A 9,323-nucleotide genomic window follows, 5' to 3' on the forward strand; every position below is an offset into this window, starting at 1 on the left:
CCAAAGACAACGTAGTTAAATCCATAAATGAAAAATATGACAGGTTATCAAATACGAACATGAACATGACATGTGATAATGTGTTGTTCCAAGAATTGGGTCATTGTTTCACCATTCACATGTGTCAACGGAATAACCTTTATCCATCTAAGAAAGTATTCTGTAATCATGATTGTGTACTTGCATTGCTTCAAATAGTGGGCATTTATCTCACCTATGACATTAAATCCCCATTTCTTGAAAGGATACACATTAGCAATATCTTACAAGGGATTTATTTCCTTCTTTTCTTTATCTATGCATGTTTTTATATCTAATATTATCTGAATTGTGCATGCCCATGTTTGAAAAATGTGGGACAATAATGTCCAACCATTAAAAATTTATGAGCAATGGTATCTATAGAGAAGTGATAACTAGTTGGACTATCATGAAAATCATTCCACACTTTCTTTCCCTTGTATTTCTCAGGGCATCTCAATAACATATCAACATAGCTTTCCCTAGAAATAATACCATTGAAAATTTTATATTGAGTACATTTAAGTCCTAATGATATTTTTATTTTCACATCTTAATGTGCTTCTTCAATGTCCATATGATTTTTTCTGTTAGCTACTACTTTACATAGGCCTTTGAACCAATCCAGCATTAAATTTGTTATTTTTTTAATTTACAAAATAATAACTTTAATTACTTTACATCTAAATTTGTTCTTTAATTTTTACCGGTATTTTGTATATTAATAGTAACGCTGATCATGCCGGCTTTATTGGCAACAGTTAGTTCATATTCAGTTTGTGTCGAAAAACTACAGCCAGTTCATATTCAGTTTGTGTAGAAAAACTAACTTCGTTATCTTCCTTGTGTTTTTTGAAAATTTAACATTTGCTCGTTAAAAGTACTGCGAGGAAATGGTGACGAGGCGACCTTATACAGTGACTTATCATTTAGTTAATGTTTTCATGGAATTTTCCTCCTTTCATATCCAACAGACTTCTCTAGCCTTCAAAATAAGCCCCACATCAACCATGCATGCAAAACATGTACAAGACTTCTTTGTCCTGCAAAACCTGTACAAGCCCCATGTGCATGCAAACGAGAGATCGATTTCCCTTCGTCATTACACGTTGGATGCGTGAGACACAAATATATATACGCATCAACGATTTTTATTTCTGTAGCCATTTGTTGATCAATTGCAGCAGAAATGAGTTTCAGGATCGTTGAAAGGTTTGTGTGTATAATTCTTGCTACTGTGCTGTCTGCTCATCATCAGTTTGTGTTGGGTGAGTTTGACTACAAAGATGCTCTGCATAAATCTATTCTGTTTCTGGAGGCTCAACGTTCAGGAAAACTGTCCAGCAGTAGCAACAGGATAAGCTGGAGAGGAGATTCTGCTCTAACAGACGGACAAATCCAAAATGTAATAACAATATTTTCTCATTTTGGTATTGTCATCTCTTCCGGATTGTTTTAGAAATGTTGTTTCCTGAATGTTTTAGAAGTGTTGTTAATCATACCCAAAATGGCAAAATAACTACGCTGATCTTATCAATGCGAAAACAATTGATACTCCACCCACAACTTATTTAGATCAAACAATTGATCTCTCAGAATTGATTTCTCAGCACTATCAGTTTTCAGGATATTCTGGAAATATACAATTAAGTTATTAACATAAAGATCCCCCGCAACCCACCTACAATGTGAATTCTTACTCCAATATTATGAGTTATGAGTTTGCAACAGCTTGATTTCTATCAACATTCTCTGTCCATATAAATTAGGAATTGATTATTTGGTGCAGATCTTCAAGAAGTCTGGAAAGATACAATGATGTTCAACATGGATTTTCCTGTGTATTTATGCAGGTGGATTTGGTGGGCGGTTACTACGACGCTGGGGATAATGTGAAGTATGGGTTTCCGATGGCGTTCACCGTTACCATGTTGGCATGGGGAGCCCTTCAGTACAGAGATGAACTTGCAGCAGCGGGAGAGTTGGAGAACGTTAGGGATGCCGGGAGAGTTGGAGAACGTTAGGGATGCCATTAAGTGGGGAACTGATTATTTCATCAAAGCAAGCGCCACCGAAAACCAGCTGTGGGTTCAGGTGAATTAATTACCATCCCAACTAAATTTACTCATGGATCACAACAAAATTTACTAAGGATCACAACAAATAGCAATTATGAATTTAGTTATGGATTTGTTTTTAGGTGGGAGATCCAACTGCAGACCATAACTGGTGGGAGAACCCAGAGAGGATGGACACTCCAAGGACTTTGTACAAAATAGATATATCCACTCACGGGACAGAAATTGCAGCAGAGACTGCTGCAGCATTGGCCGCTTCCTCCGTCGTCTTTGCAGCCATTGACAAACCTTATTCCATTCTCCTACTCCAACGAGCTACTTTGGTATAAGATTAATCGTATTCTAAAATCACTTATACTGTTTTATTGGTTTAAAACAGCGATTTTATTGGTTTAAAACAGCGATTGCATATTTGAGAGATATTGAGATATTTTAGAATCCTACTGTTAGGAGAAACGTTAATGGTTTAATTTCTTTTCACTATTATATTCTATTCTTAGAATTTACAATCTAGATAACTTTAGTAATTAAAACAAACACATGATAGGAAACCATTTCTTTTCACTGTTCTGTTCTATTCTATTCTTAGAATTTACAATCTAGATAACTTTAGTAATTAAAACATATGATAGGTCCTATTTGTTTGTGGATGAATGGTTTTTTTAACTTTTGTTTTAAATTTAATTTAATGTCTCTATTTTTAGAATATTTTGGGATCAGACAAACATGGGTGAAATTACTTATTTGAGGTTGCCTACGTTTCTTATGATTCCAAAATATTCCAAAAATCTTTTAAAAAATGACTATTTTTAACATTTCTATAAAATTCATGTTTTAGATTCAAAATTGAAAATTAATTTAATGAATTGTCTTCTCCAACATTTTAAAATACTCATATAGTTGAATATTAATTTAGTACAGCTCTTTCCTTCATGTGTTAGATTCAAAATTGAAAATTAATTTAATGAATTTTCTTTTCCAACTTTTTATGATACTCATGCAATTGAATATGTCATTTATTACAGCTCTTTCGTTTTGCCGACCAGTACCGCGGAACATATCATGGAGAATGCCCTTTCTATTGCTCTGTCTCAGGCTATGATGTATCTTTCCTTAACATTATAAATTTTACTTCCTTTTTCACTTCACACTATTATTTATTTAAACTATAGAGTAAGTAACTTATTGAAGTCTTCTTATTATTCCTCTCAGGCTATGATGTATCTTTCCTTAACATTATAAATTTTACTTCCTTTTTCACTTCACACTATTATTTATTTAAACTATAGAGTAAGTAACTTATTGAAGTCTTCTTATTATTCCTCTACTAACTAACATACAGGACGAGCTTGCATGGGCAGCGGTGTGGCTATATAGAGCAACTGGATTGCCATATTATAACAAATACATACTCCACCAGAATTTTTGTACTTCCAATGAGTATGAGTTCAATTGGGATCTCAAATGTGCAGGAGTAAGTCCATATTCACATAAACATATGAATCACCAAATTTTCAATTGAGAAAAAGTTTAAGACTGGCCACTTGACCTTCAACTGACCACATCTTCATAAAATTAATAAAATTAATAAACCTTGCAGCTATATTTCTTCGGAGAAAACAACCTGGAAGTTTTCAAAGGCCAAGCAGAAGTGTTCCTCTGCTCAGTTCTTCCACAAAGTCCTCAATTCAAAAATTCCATCACACCAGGTAAATGAAAGTTTCTCCCTGTCATGCTCCGAGTTTCAAAATTAAGCTCATTAACAGTGTTTGTATTTGTTGAGTTTCAAAATTAAGCTCATTAATAGTGTTTGTATCTGTTGCACTTGTACAGGAGGTTTGTTGTTTGTTAGAGATGGTGCAAATACACAATATGCTACAGGCACATCATTCCTTATATCAGTTTACAGTGACTTACTGTCACGATATAAGCAATCCCTGCAATGTGGCGACCAAACATATGAACCAAGCATTCTTATTGCATTTGCCAAACAACAAGTACATATACATATTATAATTTTTTAAGTGTTGCAAAATATTTAATTAATGAGGAGAAGAATTGAGCACACTTGTATATCCATTCCAGATTTCTCAGAGTATAAGAGATTCAAAGTTAAATAAATTTGATTTGTTTTTTCATATCATAATTTGAAAAAACCAGCAAAGTATTAGCTAACAAATCCACTTTGTATATGTAAATTGTAGGTGGATTACATTTTGGGCAAGAATCCTGCTGGTATGTCTTTCATGGTGGGTTTTGGTGAAAAATATCCACAGCAAGCTCACCACAGAGGGTCCTCCATAGTTTCGATATACGAGGATTCCAGAAAGATATCATGTACCGAAGGTTTCACTTTGTGGTTCAACAGAGAAGCACCAAACCCAAATGAATTAACAGGTGCAGTTGTGGGAGGGCCTGATCGCTATGACAGGTTTGAGGATAGCAGGGTTGATTCCACCAAGCTTGAGCCCACGACATATATCAATGCTCCTCTCGTGGGAGTCTTGGCTAAGCTCCACAACAACATCATGGAATAATAGACATAACAAGGCCGATTCGTGCAAGCTTGAGCCCACAACTTATATCAATGATCCTCTTGTGGGAGTCTTGGCTGGAATCACGGACTTAAGTTCAAAAAGTTATGCTAGTAATATCTTTTACTAAGTCTGTATTCTATATGAAAATCTGAGTCGATGGAAATATATATGAATTTTGGTACTTATGGGCTCTAGAATTGTTTTGTTTCATTTCATCTTGTTGAATCAGATTGAAGACTTGTTTTTACATCTTAGATCCCATATGCACATTGAAAATTCTTCTATTTTTAAATAGTAGTGATATTAGCTTACAAGAACATGGTGTATGAGAGTCTCGGAAGATCCTGTGCCATCGTGTTATATATGTGAGCATATAGGGAATGTGTGATCATAGGATTTTTGTTCCATGATGTTATATATGAGCATTTAGGAATGTGTAATCATAGGATTTATTTGTTTATTAATGTATAGATTGCTCATTAGATTGAAGACTTGTTTTTACATCTTAGATCCCATATGCAGATTGAAAATTCTTCTATTTTTAAATAGCAGTGATATTAGTTAGAAGAACATGGTGTATGAGAGTCTTAGAAGATCCTGTGCCATCTTGTTATATATGTGAGCATATAGGGAATGTGTGATCATAGGATTTTTGTTCCATGATGTTATATATGAGCATTTAGGAATGTGTAATCATAGGATTTATTTGTTTATTGATGTATAGATTGCGGGGAAATTTGCACTTGGTTATAATGTATATTTGTTTTAAATAATATGAATATATAATAATTTCTTTTAATGGTGTTTAATTTTAAAATACAAGTAGGTTGGATGGATAATTTGAATATAGGTTGGAAATTTATAGATGTCCTACAACAAATATGGGAGTATATGAGCATTACGAAATATAGATTTTGATTTGTGTTTAGTTTACAAAATATGCAAGTGATATAAATGTTGTATAAAAGTATATGTATTGTGAAAAAGAAACAATATTGTGATAAAGAAATATACTTTGTTAAGATGGGAGCATAGAGATTTAGTACTGATATAGAAATTTCAAGAATAGGGTTCAAGTACAAAATATAAGTAGGGAGAGATGGACCACTCGAATATAGGTTGGGAATTCATAGATATCATATAACAAACATTAGACTATATGAGCATTATGAAATATAGACTTTGGTTTGTGTTTAGATTGTGTTTTTTAAAGAATGTATATTGATATCACCACTGTGTATAAAATTATATGTATGTGATAAATAAAGTGTCATTTTTAAGATGGGGGAGGAGATACTAATTACTTACACACAAGTCAAAACCAACACTTTTACTTTGTAACTCCATCATGTAGACATTGCTAAAATGACATCCAGATAGAGAAACAACCAAGTGTTTCCAACCAACACATGTCTCGCTCCTAGTGTTAACGAACTTCCTAGTAGAGACGATAGAACTAAAGTAGACAACTCCTCTATATGGCCACACCCTTTTATAGATTTCCTATGTTTTCTCTATGATATGATTTATTATTGATTTAATATAGTTTGTAAATGTTTTTATCTTTTATTTTGTTTTATTTGATTGTATATATTGAATTTTTACAATTTTGCATAGTTTCCAATTAATTTGATGACAATTATTTCCATTCGAAATTTATTTATTTTTCATATCATTTGATCTAATTTGTTTCCTATTAATTCATAAAAGTGCCAAAAAAATTATTGAAAAATTCTTGGTAACAAGATCCAAATCAAAGAGTTCAAAGCATTCATCATATGGGTGTTTTAAAAGATTTTGATTAAATGCACATGCAAGTAATTTGAATCTGGATCATGTATACACATTGCTAATATAATTTTATGAGCTCTCAATTCCTTAAATCTAGATCTAGAGGAATTGTTGATAGATTATTTGTATTTGGATCTGGATAAGATAAATTATGTCTAAAAAAAACTCTCATAACTTAGATCATATATATTAGGATTTGGATCAAACTTAATATATAATTATTTGAAATTTCCAAATCCTTGATATTGGATATCCAAATCCAAAGCTTTCTTTCACATAATATTTCATAGATTTGAAATAACATGGTGGACAATGAAATGAATCTAACCAAATTTTGAGTGCATTTATGATGACATGTAATATGACATGCCATGTTGACATGTCATCCCAAATGGCCAATGACTGATTTAATTTATTAAGCATACTAATGACTTGGTATGATGACATATACATTGACATGGTAGTTTTGACATAGGTGTTAAAAGTATTCAAATTTCATGAATTCATTGTATCTGGATAAGTAATGATTCAATGGAATTTATTGTGGTGTTATGCATTCTAGATTTTATTTTCTATCTAACTATATAGAACTAGGAATTTGTTTTGAAGTTTTTCATATGTACTATTTGTATATGGATCCCAATTATTTTTTCACTTCATTCTTCCTAATTCCATATTATTCATTTCCACTTCAAGTACCTGGATCAAGGATTTTATATAACTATTTGGATATTGAAAATCCATATATGGATTAAATTTTATAGGCCTCATACAAGTCTTATTTTTCACATTCAAATTGTTTTGTTTAGTCCATGTTACTTGTGAAGTTCTTCTCCATGTCAGATAAAACTACTCAGCTATTCGTGGGCTAACCAATGGATTATTAGAGATAATCATGTATGCCCAATGGATTATTAGAGATAATCATGTATGGAATCTACTAGACACTGGCATGCTTTTGCTGATGTGTCATCTACCATAGTATTTCTATCCATTACATGTTTTCAGATCCCAAATTTTTGTATGCTAGTCTAGTATATGATTAAGATTAAAAGAATACATTGTAGTCCATATTGCATAATATTGTGCAAATGAATTATGTTAGGTGAAGGATAACTTATAAACTCTTTGTAACCATTTCACCCAATGAATATGGGATTAATATTTGAATCTATTATTTTTTTATGATTATTTGCGTAAATATAAAATTATTTACCTATTAACATACTAGCTATTACTTTTTGTACATTTGGCAAATATTTTTGAGCCTGAAATAATCTGAATGATAAAGAAAATAGAAAGAATAAGAGAATACAATAAATAATAGAAAATAAGGAGAAAAAAACCTACTTGCATACAAATAAACACTACTACATATTCAAAATCTTGAATCAAATACAAATATTTGTATAACAAATTACAATTTGTTACTAACCATAAGAATTTGATAAATGGAAAATTATATCGACATCATTGTTTGAAAGGAATAGTCGTATGCTTTTATCCAACATTTTTCATAATAAATATTAAAATTAGACTTGGAATGTGGAATTTGTTGTAACAAAAAAAGATAAAATTGAATGTACTTTATTAATTATGTCATTTAAGAGGAAGTTATTTTGAGAAACAAAAAGAAATAAAATTTAAATTCCAAAATTTGTATAATTTTATCAATTCTTAATAAATGTACTTTATTAAGTATGCCATTTAAGAGGATGTGCTTTTGAAAAACAAAGAGATCGAAAATTTAGATTCCAGAAGCTTGTATAATTTTATCAACTCTTACTGATAAATTTCTTAATGATAAATTGAAACGTCATATATCTTTGGAGAAGACTTCTATGCCAATGTATTGTTATATATTTTGTATTTCTATCAAGGTTTAAGATTTCCATATTCTTATATTTCACAGTAAGTTTATTTTTCAATTAATATTTCATATTGGATATAAGAATATGTATGTGATTTTTTAAGTAAAAATATATTTTTAAAATATTAATATATTTTTAAAATATTAATATATTTTTTGTGCTCAATCTTTTATTGATTTTATTAATTATTTAATTTAATTTTGTAATTAATTTGTTTGCTTGTGTTTTATCTCAATGCACATGTTCCCAATTAGGATAGGTAATTAGACATAATATTTCTAACATATACAAATAGTTGGATTTTAGAAATTTTAATGTTATTTTTCTAATTTAATTGATATTAAATTTATTCCAGCATTTTAGGTGGAAATTATACCAAATGAGAGCAAGTCCAATGGGGACTTGCAAGTCCAAGGATATTGTTTAAGATGATGTTATCATAAAATAATCAACTATAAATCTAAAGTTAAGATGAATTCACATATACATTTCAAAGTTATTGAATAAAGTTAAGATGAATTTGCATATACATTTCAAAGTTATTGAATAAAGTTAAGATGAATTTGCATATACATTTCAAAGTTATTGCATGTTATTCAAGCTACTTTTTATTGAGAGTAGAATTTTTAACACACACACACACACACACATACACACACTTATATAACAAAAATACAAATATTATAGAAATATTCAAACAAATTAAGTGATTATGTATGATTGTATGTTATTAATACTAATGTAGATCCATCTTACATCTATTAATCACTAAGTGGAATAAAGGTCAATTGCAACACCAATTTATTTGTGACTAAAAGATTGAGATTTAGATGGATTTATGTGCGTTTATTTTCTTATGACTATTATGGATGATGAAAAAATCAAATTTTATGAACTTTATTTTTCAATTGAATTTATAAGGATTACAATACACTACACATCTATCTCTCCTATACCATGTTTAAAGTGCACCTTTTTACTATTGCTAGGCAAATGAAATATGGAGTGCATAATCCTTTACTAAT

At 30.6% G+C, this 9,323-nt stretch overlaps 1 pseudogene; it reads left to right on the top strand.

Annotated features, from left to right (window-relative positions):
• Nucleotides 1-1,210: 1,210 nt before the first annotated feature.
• Nucleotides 1,211-4,636, top strand: LOC149254974 (endoglucanase 16-like; annotated as a pseudogene).
• Nucleotides 4,637-9,323: the final 4,687 nt, after the last annotated feature.

Source organism: Pinus tabuliformis, chromosome 7 (assembly GCF_031772625.1).
Source record: "Pinus tabuliformis cultivar Carrire ecotype Pingquan chromosome 7, CPIR1, whole genome shotgun sequence".
NCBI lineage: Eukaryota > Viridiplantae > Streptophyta > Pinopsida > Pinales > Pinaceae > Pinus > Pinus tabuliformis.